Source organism: Pelophylax lessonae (genome assembly GCF_965119305.1).
Source record: "Pelophylax lessonae genome assembly, chromosome: 2".
Classification (NCBI taxonomy): Eukaryota; Metazoa; Chordata; class Amphibia; order Anura; family Ranidae; genus Pelophylax; species Pelophylax lessonae.
The window spans coordinates 91,884,795-91,907,987 of record NC_138769.1 but is presented as its reverse complement, the minus strand read 5'-3'; positions in this window follow the sequence as shown (position 1 = coordinate 91,907,987).

Sequence of the window (23,193 nt, the reverse complement as noted above, 5' to 3'; positions counted from 1 at the left end):
GCAGATGCCAGGCAGGCACCTTAAAAGCAGAAGTAGGCAGTGACGTACGGGTATGTCACTTTGGCTACAGTGGCCACCCCTCCGCTGTACATTGTAACCGGACAGTTGCTAAGTGATTAAAGCAGAACTAACGTTCCACTGTACCTCACTATGAGCAAGCAGGCTTCTTATTGCAGAAGAGAGATGCCATCCATGGGGGTAGAGTTTTCTTTGAGTAGAGACTATTTAACCATTGAAAGTGTATTTCAGCCCAAAATGTTGATTTATTGCGGTTTATTTGTCCTTAGATGTGTTGGCTGCATTCCTTTTTTCTTTTTATTAATGAATGTGCGTTACAGTAACAAATTCGACAAATGCTCAACATGAGCACCATAGCAATAAAGTACATTTAAACTGACATGTATCAATGTTATTTGAAAATGTATATACAGTACAGCTTGCTTGGATCACAAAATAAAAGATGTAAAGCATACAATAAGTCTCCATTCACACTAGTCCGACTTGTCAGACAACTTGGTCAGCCTGACAAGTCACGCACCATTGCGTCCCATAGTGTAGTACAGGAACGGTTCTAATAGGAGCGACACAAGTTACTCCGACTTAGAAAAAGGGTCCTGTACTAGTTCGGGTCGTCCTGGAGCGACTTGCATCGACATTCATTTTCTGAAGTCCGTGCAAGTCGTGCCGAAGTCACAGGTCTCCTCCTAAGTCGGATCGCCGTAGTGTGAATCGAGTCTAAGTCACCGTTATTTATTATTATTATTTATATTTTTTTTAAGCTGATTTCATTGAGAGAAGCCTGTTACATTTGCTCCATCTCACACACATTTTGCCTTTTTCCTGACACTAGATAATTGTTATCTTTGGTTTGTTTGGACATCTAAAAAGGATGAAAGACTCTTAATAGAGCTGTTGCAGCCATGTTCAACTTACAGAAATTCCCAGCAAATTTTGAAAGGGATTTAAATCCTCCAGTTGGCCTGGAACACCTTGAATACAATTTTAAATCTGCTGCCTGGCAATAGGATCTGCATGCTAGTGAGCCTCAGCCGAGCCCCTCCAGGGTGAGGATGATACTTCCATTGCCTCATCGCTGTCCAGGATGACATCAGTTTTATGTGGCCTTGAATTATTTACAGGTGGCTAATAGTGCTTATACAACACATAGAAAGCCATATACTAAAGTATAATATAAGGTGAAGTGATGTTATCATACATTAGAAATGCCGAATAAGAAAAATATCACGTATTATGCAATTGTCGAGAAAATTAAGTGCACGTTCAATTTTATTTTGTCGTTCTTCACTGTGAAAACCATATTAGCTGGCACGGCTCTTCCATATGGCTTTCATTGCCTCATGCTTCCTCTCTCCAACTGCTAGCAATGGGAACATCAGAACCCTCTTAATCTCAGTTTCAAAGATGGGAGCCATATGGTTTTACAGCCTCATTTACTTTAATTATGTTTACAATTAAAGTGTGCTATCTCTACATTCACAGGGACATTCTGTAGTACAGTGTATTCAAAATTTAATTGAACTTGCTGGATCGATTTATCTTAATCCAACACGTGCTGCCCTGAAGATCACAATCAATTTTATGAACCGCCATGACTTGCAGAGGTGCCCGGTTTTTTAAAAAAAAGACTCTGTCAGCAAAAAATAAATACAAATCTGCAGGTAAAAAGTACAATCACTAAAAGCAGTCTCCAAATCCCTACCGGTATGCCCAAATTCTGGGCCATTAACCCACGCTCCTTCTCAATAAACTCCACTCCCTTGGCCTCCTAAATTCTACTCTATCCTGATTCCCCTCCTACCTATCACATGGCTCCTCTAGTGTTACCTACAACTCTGTCTCCTCCTCTCCATTTCCCCCAAGGCTCTGTTCTTGGACGCCTTCTCCTCTCTATCTTCACCTCCTTCCTTGGTCACTTGGATAACCTCCCATGACTTCCAATACCATCTCTACGTCGGTGACACCCAAATCTTTCTCGTTACTCCTCACCTCACTCTTTCAGTATCCTCTCGCGTTACTAACTTACAAAAATATCATATCAGCATGGATGTCACACCACTTCCTTAGACTAATTCTCTCTAAAACCGAGCTGATAATATTCCCCCCGCCCATGCCCCCTCCATGTTTTTTTCATCAAGATCAATAATGCAACCATCAATCCCTCCCCTCATGCCAGAGTACTAGGAGTAATCCTAGGCTTTGACCTGTCCTTTCAGCCCCAAATCCAATCGTTGTCAAAAGCTCATAGATTTCACCTCCATAACATCTCTAAAATATGCCCCTTTTTAACTAATGAAACCACCAAGCTACTCATTCACTCCCTTGTTATCTCTCATTAACTCTCTTCTCATAGGTCTACCTCTCTGCAGGCTATCCCCTCTTCAATCTATCATCAATGCTACTGCCAAACTCATTTACCTTACCAACCGCTTAGTGTCTGCCACCCCTCTCTGCTAATCCAGCTGGCTTCTGATTGCACATTAAATTAAATTCAAAATACTAACAACAACATACAAAGCCATTCAAAGCTCCGCTCCTCCCAAAACCTCCTACTCTGAAGCTCCCTTGTCTCCTCTTCCCATGCTGGTTTCCAGGACTTCTTCAGAGCCTCTCCCATCCTATGAAACTCTCTTTCTCAATCTGTCCGGCTATCTCCTACTCTGGCTACCTTTAGGGAAGCCTATTTCACCTCCAACTAATGTTTTATCCCTTCCATCAGCTCATCCCCCATAGTTAAAACCTTTTGTACAACTTGCCCCACCCTATTAGATTGTAAGCTGTTAAAGGCAGGACCCTTTTAACCCTCTTGTATTTTATTTTATTGTCACTGTACTGTCCCCCCTTTGATATTGTAAAGAGCTGCGTAAACTGTTGGCGCTATAGAAAAAATCCTGAATAATAATAGTAATAATAATAATAGTAATTGACAGGTAGATCACTGGCACTTCCAGGTAGTTGAAGGTGCAGGAAGTGGGAAAGGGGAAGACACCTTTTTTTCTGTAGGAGGAATTATTAATTTATTTATTTGTTTTTCTGATAAAGTCTCACTTCAATTTTAATACATTTTTTATTTTTTTGTGTTTTGTGCTCTGTCCAAGGCTAGCTGTAGGGTCAAACTTGACACCCTTACATCCACCATGGCCATCCAAAAACGCAGCTAGCATGGAGACGACTTGTTTGATAGATGGCACTGTTCTCCGCCTCCCGCCTCCGTCTCATAAGGAATACAGGGGAAAGGGAGGAATGTCAACTAAAATGTTTCAGGCCAGTGGGCAAGCGCTTAGAGACATAGAAAAGTAACATATATCAAAGCAGCTGTCTCCTTGCTAGCTGCGTTTTCAGGTGACCATGGAGGAAGTAAGGGTGTCCTGCCCCACCTCTCAGCTAGAAAACCGAGAATAATACCTGTACTTTGTCCTCTGGGAACAGAACAAAAAAGTGAGACTTCTTTAACCTCTACTGACAAAGCTATGAGTATTCATTGTTGACCCTCTTCAGTGGTAATTGCCTGGTCATATCTGGCTAAAGTACTTTTACATACAAGTGGTAACGTCAGAAAAAAATCAGGAATCCTGATTTGTAGACTGATTTCGGGTAACAGCAAAGCCAGTGAATCAGCCTAATAGCCAGGCAATTAGCATTTTCAGAAGGAGGGTGTCAGCAATGGCAGTCTCCGTGTTTGTTTGAGCACAGGTTTTCTTCAATGGGGTGCTATTACCCTGACAAATAAAAATGATGTGCAGTTTAGCATGCAGTTAGCAATAAAGTTGCATTCCTTTACTTTTATACACGTTCTCACAGAATTTGCATACATGCAAATTAACTAATCTTATATACTTAAAAGTATAAGTGTCAGCTATGATTGCTTAGGTCTTTAAACCAAACCTCCTAGCTATCCAAGAATGTAAAAGCAAAAAAGAGAGGGTGCACCAGCCTAGCATATTATCTTAATAAACCATTTATTCGCAAAAAAATAACGGATATACAGTATATACAGTATCTCACAAAAGTGAGTACACCCCTCACATTTTTGTAAATATTTTATTATATCTTTTCATGTGACAACACTGAAGAAATGACACTTTTCTACAATATAAAGTAGTGAGTGTACAGCTTGTATAACAGTGTAAATTTGCTGTCCCCTCAAAATAACCCAGCACACAGTCATTAATGTTTAAACCATTGGCAACAAAAGTGAGTACACCCCTAAGTGACAATGTCCAAATTGGGACCAAAGTGTCAATATTTTGTGTGCCCACCATTATTTTCCAACACTGCTCAAACACTCTTGGGCATGGAGTTCACCAGAGCTTCACAAGTTGCCACTGGAGTCCTCTTCCACTCCTCCACGATGACATCACGGAGCTGGTGGATGTTAGAGACCTTGCGCCGCTCCTCCACCTTCCGTTTGAGGATGCCCCACAGAGGCTCAACAGGGTTTAGGACTGGAGAAATGCTTGGCTAGTCAATCACCTTTACCCTCAGCTTCTTTAGCAAGACAGTGGTCGTCTTGAAGGTGTGTTTGGGGTTGTTATCATGTTGGAATATTGCCCTGCGGCCCAGTCTCCGAAGGGATGGGATCATGCTTTGCTTCAGTATGTCAAAGTACATGTTGACATTCATGGTTCCCTCAATGAACTGTAGCTCCCCAGTGCTGGCAGCACTCATGCAGCCCCAGACCATGACACTCCCACCACCATGCTTGACTGTAGGCAAGTCACACTAGTCTTTGTACTCCTCACCTGGTTGCCGCCACACATGCTTGACACCATCTGAACCAGTGCTTTAAGTGGCCTAAAAGAGGTGCCGGTACTCTATTATAGCCTATAAATTTTGTCCCCCCCCCCCACATCAGGGTCCCCACAGAGCACCCCCCCCCTGGCCTGGGCTAGGACTCCGGAGCAGGGAGACTCACGGGTGGTGACTGGTCTGGCTCTGGAGTGGGAAATATTCTTGGGGGGGGGGCAATTGAGGGCGCAGATGTCCAAAATGAGCGTACTGGTACGCTAAGGCGCACGGAGAGGCGGTGGTATGCTCAAGAGCCATATTTGGAAGTGGCGGTACTGAGTACCAGTGCATACCGGCCCACTTAAAGCACTGATCTGAACCAAATAGGTTTATCTTGCACAGGACATGGTTCCAGTAATCCATGTCCTTAGTCTGCTTGTCTTCAGCAAATTGTTTGTGGGCTTTCTTGTGCATCATCTTTAGAAGAGGCTTCTTTCTGGGACGACAGTCATGCAGACCAATTTGATGCAGTGTGCAGCGTATGGTCTGAGCACTGATAGGCTGACCTCCCACTCCTTCAACCTCTGCAGCAATGCTGACAGCACTCATACGTCTATTTCCCAAAGTCAACCTCTGGATATGATGCTGAGCACGTGCACTCAACTTCTTTGGTTGACCATGGCGAGGCCTGTTCTGAGTTGAACCTGTCCTGTTAAACCGCTGTATGGTCTTGGTCACTGTGCTGCAGCTCAGTTTCATTGTCTTGGCAATCTTCTTATAGCCTAGGCCATCTTTTTGTAGAGCAATAATTCTTTATTTTCAAATCCTCAGAGAGTTCTTTGCCATGAGGTGCCATGTTAAACTTCCAGTGACCAGATTGAGAGAGTTAGAGCAATAACCCCAAATTTAACACACCTGCTCCCCATTCACACCTGAGACCTTGTAACACTAATGAGTCACATGATACCGGGGAGGGAAAATGGCTAATTGGGCCCAATCTGGACATTTTCACTTTGGGGTGTACTCACTTTTGCTGCCAGTGGTTTAGATATTAATAGCTATGTGTTGAGTTATTTTGAGGGGACAGCAAATTTACACTGTTATACAAGCTGTACACTCACTACTTTACATTGTAGCAAAGTGTAATTTCTTCAGAGTTGTCACATGAAAATACATAATAAAATATTTACAAAAATGGGAGGGGTGTACTTACTTTTGTGATATATTGTATACTCACAGACAACTGTGAACCACAAGCTCATCAAAATCATCCTAGACAATATTACTTGATCCACTGTACATGCTCCTTGGTTGGGAAAGACTCCACCTGGATCTTTTTGGCTTACGCCTTTCAAGGGGTATCCCCTATTTGTCTTTTTTTGGGGGGCTCCGATAACTAGGGGATACTCCTTTTTCATGATGAGGGTCTGACATAAAGATCAAGGGGTACCGTACACAAAAAAACAAAACAACTTATGTTGACCCATACCAAGCCATCATCTAAGCATACATCTTGACAGGCCTGAAAAGGGAGGGGGGAGTTGAGCATTCGCCACCTTATCATACTGAACCGTACTAGGTCACATAGTCTCAAGATGGAGATGGTACCTTCCCTGGGTGGACTTTCCTGGCAAAGCACCTTGTCTCCATGTTGATGAGGAGATGGGCCTCTTCCCCTCAACCTTGGCCTGGTGATTGTTGGGGTTTGCAAGGCTTTTTGGAATCTGGAAGCCCCAAAGGGCTCTTCCGGATGCTGCACACCCTCCCACACACACACATTTGAATGATAAAAAGTAAACAGTTAATAAACACACATACACTTTCTGACAAGGCATTTATTTAAAAAATATCGAAAGATGTAAATCCAATGTCAATTTCGGCCACCAGCAACCCAGGTCCTTGTTAAACATATTGAACCACCGGCCCGTCAAAAAAAACAAAAGAATTTGGCACTTCTGATCCCGTTGTTCACTTACCACAAATATCAGCTCCTGGGCCCTCAGCTAAATGTAAACAAAAGGGTGTGTTACATCAGGTGATATCATAGTGACATAACCAGGAATCCCCCATGATGTCACTGACCCCATATGGACAAAGCGATTCACTGCAATATGCAAGTCAGCAGCATTGCTCGTGTGAAATGATTCTTTTTGCTACTTTTTAGTTACTTTTGTTTTCAACTTCACTCAGCTGTGAGAATACTACTTGGTGATCAGTTTGTTACATTTAAAAAATGCACAAACCTCCCACACATTTTATTTGATGATAAATTTATTTTGACGGTACCAATACCTGGTTTAATGATCATCTGTGTATCACTGTGCTTGATTGGCCAGCAAACTCGCCTGACCTAAACCCCATAGAGAATCTGTGGGGTATTGTCAAGAGAAAGATGAGAGACACCTGACCCAACAATGCAGATGAGCTGAAAACCACTATCAAAGCAACCTGGGCTTCCATAACACCTCAGCAGTGCCACAGGCTGATCGTCTCCTTGCCACGCCGCATTGACGCAGTAATATATCGTAAAGGAGCCCCAACCAAGTATTGAGTGCATACTATACTGTACATGGACATACTTTTCACTAAGCCAACATTTCTGTATTAAAAATCCTTTTTTTTTTAATTATTTTTTTATAGGTTTTATGTAATATTCAAATTTTCTGAGATACTGAATTTTGGGATTACACTAGCTGTAAGCCATGATCATCAAAATTAAAAGAAAGAAATTCTTTAAATATATCTCTGTGTGTAATGCATCTATATAAAATATATGAATTTCACTCTTTAAATTGAATTTAACTTTTTGATGATATTGCAATCTTATGAGATGCACATATATTTATGTGACAGCTTGTCTCCCAATGGCTCCCACAGATCTGATCCCCTGAGCGGCTCTCACTGAGTGCAGGATGGGGACAAAGGAGATGCAGATGCCTGGGGTGCAGTGCGGATGCTGACACCCCCACTGAATAATCTCACTGCAAGTGAGAGAGGCAAGCAAAAGTAAGACATGTGAAAGATGGTGGAGCGTTATGGGGGGGGGGGGGTAGTGGAGGGGAGTTGCATGCAAAGGTCAGAGCTGAAGAGGGGTGGAAGTGAGATGTGGATGGGGGGTGCAGAGGTAAGCAGCTATGGAAGAAGGCTGAACTCTGCACTGTGTATGCAGCGCACCCCTGAAATCTGTACATATGACACCCAAAACTCTGCACTCTGTGTGTAATACCCCTCTCCCTCGCACTCCCAGTATTTAATGCCCTCCTACTGTTAGTGACATTTGACCACACCCACTATTTAATAAAGTTTGAATGTGGGGGGGGGGGGGCGAGGTTGGGCATTGTGGTTGAGTTCCTGCACCTTTTTTTCTGAGAAAATAAGACCTGACCAAAAAATTTTTTGGGTATAGCGTTGCATGACTGCGCAATTACCAGTTAAAGTAAGGCATTGCCAAATAGCAAAAAAATGGCCTGGTCATGAAGGGGGTGTCCTCCGGAGCTCAAGTGGTTAAAGAATAAAAAGTTAAGGTGTCCCCTCAAAAGAAGAATTCATGACTACACATCTAAGACCAGCTGGTAACAAAGTATCACACTCTGTATATGTCTTCTGCTTGTTATGATGCAGATTTTTCACCAAATCCTCCAAATAAACAAGAAACAAGAAAGCATAATAAAACATTCTGGCCGAGGTTTATTTATTGTATTTGTTGAAGAGGATGATTCTGAGAATTCAGCTTTCCTAGAAAAGTTCATCATGATTTTAAGTCTTGTAAAAGCTCTCAAAGGACAATTATCACCTTATCACAAAATTATACCAGTTAAAAAAAAGACAAATTGATACATGATGCTAAAAACTGGTTCTGATCCACAGCCCTTTTGTATTTCACATACGGAGTCAGATTTTTGGTATAACATCCCAAATACTTTTCATTTACTTGGATACACAGGCAGAAGCTTACTTTTTTTTACTAGTTTGAAGGTAATTTTTTTTTTTTGTTTCAATAGATTTTTATTGAAAAAGAATATATTAACATACAACCGTAGAACCATGTACATAGGATAATAATACGGCAATTGAGGCATAACAGGACCTTAATACAAAACAACGTCAATTCTGCATAAAAATTCCATCAGTAAATTGGATGAGAATGGTGAATACTATACATTGCAACTGTACATATATACTTAACATGGGAATATAGTCTAGGTCATCATGTGATTATAAAGAACTTATTAAGCCATAGAACTCACATTCCAAAATCAGGAACTACATGTCATAGTGACATCCTCAGAGAAGGTCTTGCTGGATAGAGTTGATCGCCTAAACCCTCACCCCTATTGGGTGCATACTGTGAGGGATCAGACCAGAGCTTATCACTAACAGGTGTACAGGTGTTGCCACTATCCATACACTGGACCCTAATCCAGGGACTGTAGTATGAGAGCAGAGGCGGGGGAAGGGGGGTGGGGGGAGGGGGAATAGGGGCCATTATCACCATGCTTGGGTAAATACTAAGGTATTGGATGCATTAAACACTTTTATCAGAGTTTTCAAAATAACTATAACATGTTAGAGGATTGGTTCAGCCATAGTTGCCAATGTTTCAAGAAGGAGGATGCTCTGCCATTCTTAAATGCCAACATTTTTTCCATCTCACATTGGAGAGATACTCTGTTTTTAATAGCTGGTAAATAGTAGAGTGGAGTAGTAGAGTGCCAGTTAGCTGCGATTGCAATTCTGGTAGCAAATAAGATATGCGCCACGATTGTTCTGAAACTGGGAGGATAGTCCTCTAGCCCAAGGCTGAATAATGCCAGGGCCGGTGAGGGATTGAGCGGGACCCCCACTAGCCGAGACATCCACTCAAAGATTTCCGTCCAAAGTGGTTGAATCACCGGGCAACTCCAGAAGATATGGAGCAAGTTTCCCCTGGCCAGGCATTCACGCCAGCACAAGGGGGAGCACTTAGGGTCTATGGCATGAAGCCTTGTAGGAGTCATATAGTACCTATGGAGAAGTTTCTGGGAGTTATCCCAATGATCCACACATGCTGAGGACGCATAGTTGGTTTTAAAAGCTGCTAACCACTGAGCAACTGAGTATGTTTGGTGCAAGGCCTCCTCCCACTTCAGAACATTAGGGGGTTTACGGAAAGGCTGTTGGTAGTTGCAAAATTGATAGCAGAGCGAGATCCCTCTCGCACAGTGCGTCAATTTATTTAAGAGAAAGTGCCAAAGTTTCTTCGGTATAAGGGTATTGGAAGAGGTGTGAGCACGCTCAAAAGCATCTATTTGGTACTTGGTCAATAAGTCTATAGCTGATTCTGGGTGGATGGGACTCCTGTCAAAGTAAAAGCCTCGTTTCCTCCATTGAAGGGTTGACACCCCTGGTACTAGGAGATCGTATGCTGCCAATGGAGTGGCGAGGCTTACACATTCCTCTTCGGAAAAGTTAGTTTTCATAAGTTTTGTCCAGGCTAAGACAGTAGCTTGAATAGTAGGGGAGTCGGGGATCCTTAAATCAATCCGTATGGTAGCTGCGCAAAATAGTGCATAGAGATTGTGACCTGGGTGATTTTACACTCTATTTGATTCCATAGAATATCCTCTTGGGCTGTCAACCAGTAGCGCGTCTGGGATAGCCACGCTGCATTGTAGTAAGCTTGAGCGCTCGGAAGACCTACCCCCCCTAGAAGACGGGGCTTGTATAGAGTAGATAGGGCTATTCTAGGTAGCTTGCCATTCCAAATGAACTTCCTTAGCATAGAGGTTAGTTTATTGAAGAAGACTGGTGGTATATGGATCGGCAGGGTCCTAAAATAGTACAGAATCTTCGGGAGAATTTGAATTCTGTATGCAGCAATTCTCCCCAACCAGGAAAGTTATACCGTCCTGATGAGGGAGAACTCCTCTTCAATTTGGGTCAAGAGAGGTACCATATTGCATTCATATAGTCCAGAGACCGGAGAAGTGAGTTGGATACCCAAGTATGTAATAGAAGGTGCGTCCCAGTTACACGGAATTACCGATTTAAGCTTGACTAGGTCGGATGTCGGGATAGAGATCGGAAGAGCGAAACATTTGCTCGTGTTAACCTTATAATATGAAACCCGTCCAAACCATTGAATAAGGGATTGGAGCTCTGTCAGTGACGTAAGGGGATTTGTCATAGTCATAATGATATCGTCCGCAAATAGTCCTAGTTTATGCTCTTTTGGTCCTATTTTTATACCTTGAAGGTTAGGATCATTCCTAATTGCCTCTGCCAACGGTTCAATCGCTAGGGAGAAAATGATAGGTGACAGGGGGCATCCCTGGCGAGTGCCGTTAGTGAGATCAAATGGGTCAGATAGAATACCATCCGTTAGTACCTTCACCGAGGGATTAGAGTATAGGTCCATGATTGCAGAATAGATAAAACCGCTAAATCCAAAAATAGTCAGAGTCTTATCAAGGTACCCCCAATGAACCCTATCAAAGGCCTTTTCGGCGTCCAAAGCCAAGAAAACCGTTGGGGCCCGTGTTCCTTCAGCAACTGTCAGAAGATCTATCATGCGACGAGTCCCTTCGGGGGCCTGTCTGCCCTTTACAAAGCCGACTTGGTCCAGCCCTAAAAGGTAGGATGTGCAATATAGGAGCCTATTTGCCTGTATTTTCGCATATATCTTCAAGTCTACATTAAGTAGAGAAATAGGTCTAAAATTTAGGGGTGAGTCCGTTGATTTTCCAGGTTTGGGTATGGTGACCACTGTGGCTTGGAGCATTTCTTTTGGGAATTTACCTAGTTTGGGTGCCACATTGGACATTTGAACTAAATGAGGGGTTAAGATGGGAGCTAGTAATTGATAGTATTCCGAGGAAAAACCGTCTGTGCCTGGGGATTTATGTAGAGGCAGGGCTTTTATGACCTCCAGGACTTCCTCAGGAGAAATGGGAGCATTCAATTTTTTTAAAGAGTCTTCGTCAATGGAAGGGAGGTTCAGGGAGCGCAGGAAGGAATCTATGTTGGTAGCAGTCGCATTATAAGTGTCAGGGTCATCTTTCAGATTATATAAGGAGCTGTAATAATCTTTAAAGACATTAGCCACATCTTTCGGATTACTAAAAGTTGCGCCTGTGGCATGGTGCTTAATGAGTGGTATGTGCGACTTAAGGCGTTTCTTTTTGAGTTGGGAAGCTAGGAGTTTACCTGCTCTATTACTTTGGGAGTATCAGGATACTTTAAGTATACTCGTTTAAAATAGGTATTGTAGTCACGTAGAAGGGTAGTCTTCAAGTCATTTCTAAGGTCAGTAAGTCTCTGTAGGATATCTGTCTGCGGGGAGTTATTCTTTTTATGTCGCTGTTCCAGCACTGCTATTTGGGATTGGAGGTGGGTTATGTGTGCAGCTTTCTTGAAGGTAATTTTTGAAATACCGACTTCCTGACTTTTTCACATAAAGACATTTTTTGCTTCAACTGGTCAGTGGACACAGAGGTGCGTGGAGGAGCAGATACCGGAGTTTGGTCATTACTGTGGGACATTTTTCTTTTGGCAATATATTATAAAATTGCTTCCTTGAAGAGTCCTCCTGCCGGTGTTGTGTTTATAGATCCCTTGTGGATAGCTAGCTATGCTTCTTTAAACGTAATTGCGTCCACCATTATGTATAAACTTCATCTAAAACATAACCAAAGAAATTCCCATCTCAACTCACCAACCAGCCTGCAACCAACCAAATTATCATGTCTAACAATATGCGTTAAAAATAGGTGTTTAGCCTGCACACATTTGCAAATACATGTGTAAGCTACAGAGCTCCGTCTAGGCACCCCAGTATTTTCTGTAGTCTTAACTCTACATTTTAAGAGCCTCCACAGTGGAAGCACATGCATTATAATGGATAGGCAGAGGGCAGGTGAGCCTGGAGGAAGTCAACCCCTCCTTAAAGACACAGGGTCTTCATCTCCTTGAAAGCTAATGCGTCTCTTGTTTTCTCCTCCAATGGTCTATCAGTGATCCCATGGGTTTATTAGCAGTTTTCTTTGGCTTATGACTGATGGCATCTCCTATTGCTGTAGTAATTCTTTTCGGTCCAAATATAAATTCTGACAAATTTTTGGTTTTTCAGAGTTTCCAATATATCTGAATCTCTGAATTAAATAGTAACGAATTTAATTGAAATTTGTTAATTTTGTATATTTGTTTTCTAACTAATTCCAAATTCTCAGAATGATTCGGTTCGGTCGAAAAATGATCGACTGATTCTAATTCTGTGTGAAGAATAGTTGGTTGGAGTGGGCCAGGAAACTGGTCGCCACGTCCTTAACAACGGATACCTCATCAGCTGTCAGATGAAATGTAATTAAAAGAATGCCAGCAATGAAAAATGCAGAAAGAATCCAGAATCCAAACAAAGTAGTGTGCAGGTGTTGAAAGTTCACCCCCATAAATTAAGTACTCCAACGTCAAACAAGTAAGCCTACTCCAGCTGAATTGCTCTTTCGCCTTGTTAGTGGACCCATAAACTAATACAGGTCAATCAAGTATACTGCAATCACATCAATGGTGCAATGATCCTTGGCTTATGTCATCAGCTTGGATGGTATCTAGATGTAAACAACCTCAACTGACTCCATCCTCAAAATGGAAGAATAAAACGGCCACTGAAGCCGTGGTGTCCCCCACTGTGTCCTTCTTCCAGGTTCCTGGCTACCCTTAATGCCAATCACAATCTCACGCATGCGCTGTAGACTGCGATCGGCAATCAGAGTAGCGGCCTGGGCTGTTCCCATTGCATCCTGGGATTAATGACGCTCATCTCCCAGGATGCAATGCAAAGGAGGAAGTGACGTAGGGGGCCACAAGGAGGAAGAGGAAGGAAGGTAAGTTTATTTTCATAGGATTTGGGCTGCTCTGTGCAAAAACACTGTACGGAGCAGGTAAGTATATATATTTTTTTTAAGAGCCTTTAAAGTAGAACTATGGGCAAATTTTTTTTTTCTATATTGGATAGAGTAAGGAAGGGTTATAACTCCTGTCAAATTTGTTTTAGCCATCTGTGTCCCATTTCAGAGATGTACCGTTTTCCTGTCCCATAACCATGGAAGTAAGACGAAATCTGTAAACTTTAAGAGAATTCCTTGGGGACCCCCAGGTCACCAGAATTAGTGTCCTGATTGAAAGATTTCCCCTCTATTACTTTTCTGGGGACAACCCAAAATGTGGGATTTTATTTTACTTTCACTTGCAATGATAATGATAAACAGAACAAATAGAGGATGAGTCAACTAACAGGGGCACTCCACTCTATCCAAAACTAAAAAAAAAAAAAGTTGCCTTTAGTTATACTTTACTATTATTTTAAGGTTCTGGTGTACTTTATGTTTTTTTTTTTTGTTCTAGTCCTGACTATAATAAAGAACTGCATAGAGAAATGAATTATCTTATATGTTGTGATTTATTGTGATGCGCATTTCTATATAATTGTCCTCTGGTTGTACTACCCTCAGACTACGTAGAATGGAGACTTATTATGAGTATAGAAGGTCAAACCATGGTGCACACGGCCTAGACCACAACTAAACGCTAACACATGACTTCTGTGAGCAACAACATGATCAGCAAGTGATTTACGTTCATCCAAACACCCCGGGAACACGCTCAGCAATATTGTTGTTTTTGAAGTCGAAAAATGAAAACATCTCATTTACAGCAGATTTTCCGATTCAGCGTTTCTTGACTCATCACCTCTGAATCATGTGGATAAATCTACCAGGAGATGTGCTGAAGCATTGTTATTTGGTGAAGAAGTTTCAGCTGACCTTGGATATATTTACCTATAGTACAAAAACTGAGCCACAGCCAGCTGTTTAGGATCTTTAAAGCCCAAATCCAGGAAATAGAAAAATCCTTCCTTGCTGTGGGGCAGCGCACCTCTGCTCCAAGGGTTAATGGCTTGTTTAGTCTAGGGGAGAGTAAATAAAGCAAACCCTCCAATCCTAGATGGTGCCAGTTTTGGGGAAACGCGTCGGTAGGAAAGAGTGTGTGTGACGTCACCAGGTGCTGGTGTACTTTATGTTTTTTTTTTTTTGTTCTAGTCCTGACTATAATAAAGAACTGCATAGAGAAATGAATTATCTTATATGTTGTGATTTATTGTGATGCGCATTTCTATATAATTGTCCTCTGGTTGTACTACCCTCAGACTACGTAGAATGGAGACTTATTATGAGTATAGAAGGTCAAACCATGGTGCACACGGCCTAGACCACAACTAAACGCTAACACATGACTTCTGTGAGCAACAACATATTCAGCAAGTGATTTACGTTCATCCAAACACCCCGGGAACACGCTCAGCAATATTGTTGTTTTTGAAGTCGAAAAATGAAAACATCTCATTTACAGCAGATTTTCCGATTCAGCGTTTCTTGACTCATCACCTCTGAATCATGTGGATAAATCTACCAGGAGATGTGCTGAAGCATTGTTATTTGGTGAAGAAGTTTCAGCTGACCTTGGATATATTTACCTATAGTACAAAAACTGAGCCACAGCCAGCTGTTTAGGATCTTTAAAGCCCAAATCCAGGAAATAGAAAAATCCTTCCTTGCTGTGGGGCAGCGCACCTCTGCTCCAAGGGTTAATGGCTTGTTTAGTCTAGGGGAGAGTAAATAAAACAAACCCTCCAATCCTAGATGGTGCCAGTTTTGGGGAAACGCGTCGGTAGGAAAGAGTGTGTGTGACGTCACCAGGTGCTGGTGGAGTGTGAGACACCGCGCCCAGTACTGTGATCGCAGACAGTCAGGCAGACACTCAAACAAGTTGGAAAGCCAGGATTGAAGACAGGAGTTTAGTTACAGGATAGCCAGGGTCATAACAGGTGGGCAGTGAGGTACCGAATCAGGAGCAGAGCCAAGGTTGGGAACGAGCCGTGTCAGGAATAACAAGAGTCTGTGTGACGTCACCAGGTGCTGGTGGAGTGTGAGACACCGCGCCCATAGCATTTGTGTCACATACCTAAAGGGAGACTGAAATGATGAGGTCAGCTTCTCTTGTATCTCAAGCTCAGGACCCATTGAGAGGGAAACAGAGCATTCAGAGGGACAGGAGGAACAGGAGTGCCTGTAGGTGTAGACCCGGGGACTTGCAGCGGGAGATGGGATTCAGAGGAGACAGGAGAACCATCAGATCAGGAGCAGTAGCCATACATCATAGTTCAGTTGAGGTAACGAAGCACTCCACTTGCACTGCAGGAACGGAGCACGTGGCAGGTCTGGGCTTTCAGCAGCCTTGCAGCAGGAACGCACAGCAGGTCACAGTACTGTGATCGCAGACAGCCAGGCAGACACTCAAACAAGTTGGAAAGCCAAGATTGAAGACATGAGTTTAGTTACAGGATAGCCAGGGTCATAACAGGCGGGCAGCGAGGTACCAAATCAGGAGCAGAGCCAAGGTCAGGAACGAGTCGGGTCAGGAATAACAAGAGTGTGTGTGATGTCACCAGGTGCTGGTGGAGTGTGAGACACTGTGGCCATAGCATTTGTGTCACATACCTGAAGGGAGACTGAAATGACGAGCTCAGCCTCTCTTGTATCTCCAACTCAGGACCCATTGAGAGGGAAACAGAGGTTGCCGAGGGACAGGAGGAACATGAGTGCCTGTAGGTGTAGACCTGGGGACTTGCAGTGGGAGATGGGATTCAGAGGAGACAGGAGAACCATCAGATCAGGAGCAGTAGCCATAAACCATAGTTCAGTAGAGGTTAAAGAAGCACTCCACTTGCACTGCAGGAACGGAGCATGTGGCAGGTCTGGGCGTTCAGCAGCCTTGCAGCAGGAACGCACAGCAAGTCACAGTACTGTGATCGCAGACAGCCAGGCAGACACTCAAACAAGTTGGAAAGCCAGGATTGAAGACAGGAGTTTAGTTACAGGATAGCCAGGGTCATAACAAGTCGGGCAGCGAGGTACCGAATCAGGAGCAGAGCCAAGGTTGGGAACGAGCCAGGTCAGGAATAATGACAGGACAAGCAGGATACGAAATCAGGTCAGGAGTAAGCCGAGTCAGCAACAGAGGAATCACACTAGAAGTACACAGGACACAGGGAACATCTGAAGACCAGTCAACATTAGAGCACAGACAGAGGCATCCTTAAATAGTCTGTCTGGCATCAACATACATCGTGCGCGCGCCTGTTCGTGTACGCGCATTTCTCTGCGCATGCGCACTACTGATAGCCCTTCTGCGAAGATTCTTGCGCATATGTGCATTTCTGTTAGCCAGACGTCTCACAGGAATTCCCTGAAAGTTTGTTTGAAGCTCAATTGTTATTACTTTGATGTAAGTGAACATGATTGTTTTTTAATAAAATTTTAAGCTGTATTGAACTTTGAGATTCTCCCTGCTTGTCTTATATGAAAACTTCTGATGAGCAACTGAAGGAGGACTGAGAGACATTTCATGTCATTTGTTTATACGGAGCAAACATTCCTGGATGCTTATGTGGTATTGATGATTTGCATTGTTGGATGGATTGCAGGCTTGTATGATCCCTGTAATTCGGGATCCACAATGTGGGGTAAGAGGCCAACTTTTTTAAGGAGCACATTTGAGCACTCTGCACTTTCAAAATCTACTGCACATCAAGCACCTTTTTTCACAGAATATGTAGCAAATGGACTATTAATTATTGCACAGGATTGCATATTTTTGGGATTAGGACTTGTATTTTGTGAACTGTTTGCACTTTTTATTTTAGCACTATATATGCACTTTATAAATTGTTAAAGTGATATGTGTGGTTTATGAAATGTTTTCACATTTGTTTTTTACATACGTTTTTCCTATTAAATTTGAACAATATCTAGTATTTAGAGGGACAGCGTACTATTTGTTTGTAAGACGTTCATCCAAACACCCCAGGAACACGCTCAGCAATATTGTTATTTTGGAAGTCTCAGAGAAAAATGAAAACCCATTTACAGCAGATTTTCCAATTCAGCATTTCTTGACTCATCACCTCTAAATCATGTGAATAAATCTACCAGAAGATGTGCTGAAGCATTGTTATTTGGTGAAGACGTTTCAGCTGACTTTGGATAAGTTTACCTATAGTACAAAAACAGAGCCACAGCCTGTTTAGGATCTTTAAAGCCCAACTCCAGGAAATATGAAAAGATATGTAACCACTTCAGCCCCGGAAGGTTTTGCCCCCTAATGACCAGGCCATTTTTTGCGATACGGCACAGCATTATTATAACTGACAATTGCGCCGTCGTGCAAAGCTGTACCCTAATAAAATTGATGTCCCCCCCCCCACAAATAGAGCTTTCTTTTGGTGGTTTTGGATCACCTGTGTGATTTTTATTTTTTGCCTTTAAACAAAAAAATAAGCGACAATTCTGAAAAAAAAAACAAAAAAAATAAAAGCAATATTTTACACTTTCTGCTATATAACATTCCCCAAAAAAATATTTAAAAATCAAATGTTTTCATCCTTTTAGGCCAATATGTATTCTGCTACATATTTTTGGTAAAAAAAAATCCCAATAAGTATACTTTGATTGGTTTGTGCAAAAGTTATTGCGTTCGCAAACGAGGGAAAAGATTTATGTAATTTTTATTTATTTTATTTTTTTTACTAGTAATGGTGGCAATCTGTGATTTTTAGCGGGACTGCGACATTGCAGTGGACAGATCGGACCCCTAACTGACATTTTTGACAGTTTTGGGGGGACCAGTGAGGTTACTACAGTAATCAGTGCTCAAAATTTGCACTGTTACAGTAATAATGACACTGGCAGGGAATGGGGTTAACCCAGGGGTGATCAAAGGGTTAAGTGTGAGCCGAGGGGGTGCTTTCTAACTGTATGGGGGAGGAGGATCATAGGCGCTCTGTGTTCATTCCAGAGCCGGAGAACACGAACCTGGATGGAAGACCAGGTGAAGATGGAAGCCCACTCAACGGTGACAGCGCGGCGCTGGAGGGCTTCCTTTTGGGTAAGTCTCGCATAATGTGCTAGTATGCAATGCATACTAGCACATTATGATATTGTCTTGCAGGGGATTTTTTGTTTCTTGCAGGGGATTTTTTGTTTCTTTAACTGCGGTTAACTACCACTTTAGGCAGTGTAACTATCTGAATTGTATGTGACTTAAGCCTTATACAGCAGGGCTGGAGTGTAAAAGGAAGAAGCAGCACAACAAGCCAATTAGTTGATGTGCTGACAAAAAGCATGCTGATAGAAGGAAAAAACAAAGTGACAGAGAGGTGAGCTAATCACTGTGTTGCATCTTACTTAACTGTTAGGTCACAGGCTAGGGGTGTGGGCAAACGAAACCCTTGATTTTTTTCTTTCAATAAATTTTTATTGATTTTAGAGCATATAAATGAACAATACAATCACGAAGAGAATGTAATCATAGTCAATAAACTACACAAAACAAAACAAAACAATACAAAACAATACAATAAGAGAAATAAAAAAAAACAAAAAAAAACATGGGTATGCAGAAACTCGATACAGAACTTGAACAGGTATCGTATAAACGTGGTCAAAAGTACAAGTAGTAGCTCATAAACAATATTGCCTAACTGTTAGTCCAGATACTGTCTCAGTAGGGCAAGTGCTGCCGAGCAGCAAACGAGCAGTAAACAAGGAACAAGGAAACAAAGCATCAACCTCAAGTGGCAGGAATATAGTATCGGCTATGGGTCCATATGTGCCAGTCTTTATGGAACTTAGCTCCTCGTGCAACTGAGTAAGCGTAGGCTTTTTCCAAAGAGTATTGGAGATTAACCAGCTTTACCACCTCCAGATGAGATGGGGCCACCGGTTGTTTCCAGTGTCTTGCAATGGATGTTCTAGCTGCAGTGAGAACATGGCAATATACCATTCTCATATCTAGAGGGATACCATCCATCCCCAGAGAGAGAAGGGCCATTGCCGGATTGGGTTTGCGGAGGATCCCAGTGATGTCGGATAGAACTTCAAATACCTTTCTCCAGTAGCTTGTCAATCCCAAGCAGGACCAGAAAATATGTAGTAGTGTGCCTGGTTGGTCACAGTTGCGCCAACATAGTGGGCTATGGGTTGGGTATATTTTAGAAAGCCTATAAGGCGGGAGATACCATCTGGTAATAATCTTTTGCGTCTGTTCCCAATGATTGACGCATTGGGAAGTATTGTAGGAGGACCGGATAGCTATTTGCCATTGCTTATCAGAGAATGTCAGTTGAAGTTCCTCCTCCCACTTAACCATGTGTGGAGTCTTCACAAAGTTAGTTTTGCACCCAAACATATTATAAAATAAGGATATACCTTTAGTGGGGACTGTCGGGTCCGTAAAAAATTTCCATACGGATACAGGGATGGAAGGGGCTGGCGGGGGAAATTTGCGTAGGAAGCTGGATATACTATTATACGTGTATGCAGCTTTGGCGGGCAAGGCAAACTCCTGTTGGAGCTCCTTGAATGGACGTAGGGATCGTCCTTGGTACAGTTGGGAAATCTGTAATATACCCGCGGACAAGAATTGGGCAACGGAAGAAAACGGAATCAGCACATTGAGTACCGCCATCGGGAAAGGAATTGTCAAGGTAGGAGTAACATGTGAGAAGTGGGTACACAGGAGTCTCCAGGACTGGATAGAAGCTCTAATCGTGGGGGGCAGGGAGGACAGGGTCAAGGGCCTCCATATGTCGGCTAGCAAGAGAAGGCTAAGGTCTGCCACGTTGGACAATGCAGCCTCCACTGGGATCCAGGGGAGAGATTGGGGGTTGGAAAACCAGTTACGGAGTGGTGCTAGCCTGGTTGCGTGATAGTAGTCTACAATATCTGGCATACCCAAGCCTCCTACTTGCTTATGACGTAGCATATGGGAGCATTTACATCTTGCTCTTCTTTTCTGCCATACAAACGCTCTTAGTAGTTTAGATAGCGGGTCCAAGAACTTTTTGGGAATGGATATGGGAAGCGTACGGAAAATGTAAAGAATTTTCGGAAGACATACCATTTTAAAGGCGGCTATTCTGCCAGCCCAAGAGAGCTCGGAGGGCCTAAGCGTGATTACGTCTTTGGAGATGGATGCTGACAGGGGTTTTAGGTTGGAGGGAAGGAGGGTAGACAGCGGGAACGAGATCTGGATGCCTAGGTAAGGCAGGGACTGGGAGGTCCACGTGTAAGGTAGTGTAGTCTGGAGATGGTGGAGGGTAGAGGAGTGAACATTCATATTAAGGATAACAGATTTACCAAAATTTACCTTGTAATACGACACTGCACTAAAATTTTGCAATATTTGATGTGCTGCAGGGAGGGACACGACAAGGTTCGTCAGGCTTAAGATGACGTCATCCGCAAATAATGTAATAACATGGCTATTATGACCCAGTTTAAAACCAGATACCAATGGATCTGTTCGGAGTGACTCAGCCAGGGGTTCAATCAATAAGTTAAAAATAAGGGGTGATAATGGGCATCCCTGCCTCGTCCCATTAGTAATGGAAAACGATTTGGACAGCGTCCCTGCCGAGAGCACTTTGGCCGATGGTGTGGAGTAGAGGGCTAAAATTGATGAAACGATAGGACCTGCGAACCCAAATTTATGTAGGACCGCCCGCATGTATTCCCAGTGCACTCGGTCAAACGCCTTCTCTGCATCTATGGATAGAAGCAGAGAAGGCGTTTTGTGTTTTTCAGCGTGGTGTAACAAGTTTATAACACGCCTCGTAGCATCAGGTGCCTGACGTCCCCTGACGAACCCCATCTGATCGCCCCCGAGCAGTGAAGGCAGAAATTGTGCCAGGCGGTTAGCTACGAGCTTGGCATAAAGTTTAACATCATTGTTTAAAAGCGAAATTGGTCTAAAGTTGGCAGGGGTAGTGGGGGGTTTACCAGGTTTGGGGAGGGTGGTGATGTTGGCCTGTAACATCTCGCTTGGGAAGTGTCCTCGAGCTGTTGCTTCAGCGAAAACATTAAGTAGGTGCGGGGAAAGTATTTCTTGTAGGGATCGTAGGTATTCATTGGTTAAACCATCGGGGCCCGGCGATTTGTTCATGGGAAGGGAACGAAACGTCTTGGTAAGTTCCTGTAATGTAAAGGGACTATTTAGATAGGAAAGAGCTTCACTCGAGATAGTTGGCAATTGCAGGCACTGGAGAAACGCCTGAATGCCCTCATTTGTGGGTTGGGGGGTGGAGGGGTCTGAGCTAAGATTGTATAAGGTGGCATAGTAGTCAGCAAATGCGTCTGCTATTTTTTGGGGGTGTGTTAATTTTTGATCATTGTGCGGATGGAAGATGTGATCTATTTTGGTCCTAGTCCGTTTGGCCTTAAGTCTGGAGGCCAAAAATTTCCCAGCCTTGTTGTGTGACGTATAGTATCGTAAATGAAGGCGTGCCAGCATGATATCATGTTTTTCTGTCAGGAGCCTACGTAGATCCAGTCTAAGGGAGGAAAGTCGGGTAGCATTAGTGGCAGAGGGAGCCTTTTTGTTGGAATCATCTAGGTCCTTTATTTGGGTAGTCAGTTCAGTGAAGCGAAGTTGAAATTTCTTCTTCAACCTGGAGCCCATTTGAATAAGTAGGCCTCTAGCAAACGCTTTATGAGCGTTCCATAGAGTGAAGGGGTCCATGTCAGGAGTGGCATTGATACTGAAAAATTCTCGCAGTCGGGTTTGTAAATGTGTGAGGGAGTCTGGGTCTGAAAGAATAGAATTATTACACCTCCAAATGAATGTGGTCGGGGAAACAGGTTTGAATGACAAGGACATATGAATGGCAGCGTGATCCGACCAAGTAATGGGGGAGATAGACGTATGTAGGACATGGGGGACAGTTGAGGTGTCTACCAGAAACATATCAATCCTTGTGTAAGAATTATGGACGGCCGAGAAGAAGGAATAGTCCCTCTCCTCAGCGTGTTGGTAGCGCCACACGTCGTGGAGTCCCTCGGAGTGGATAAGGGATGCAAGGGATGGCGTGGATGGACTCCTCTTAGAGGACGAGTCCACGGCGTGGTCCGCCACCAAATTGAAGTCTCCACACACGATTAGTCTGCCCGTTTTGATTTTGTTGACCTTACAGCAAAGCTTGCGCATGAACCTCAATTGGTGTACATTGGGAGCATAGGCATTAACCAAGGTATACATACAACCATCTATGGTACAGTTAATGATTAGATATCGCCCCTCGATGTCCTGCACCACTTTGGAGTAGGTGAAGGACACCGAGTCGCGGACAGCCACCATTACCCCCCTCTTCTTCTCAGAGGCCGAAGCCTGGAAAATGTGTGGGAAGTTCTGGTGCGTACATTTGGGAATATGTCCCTGTTTGAAGTGCGTCTCCTGTATAGCCAGAATATCTACTTTGTGTGTCTGAGCCTCCCTCCACATGGAGAAGCGCTTCACCGGGTGATTCAAACCCTTAACATTAAGGGACAGCAAATTTAAAGACATCATAGCATTAGC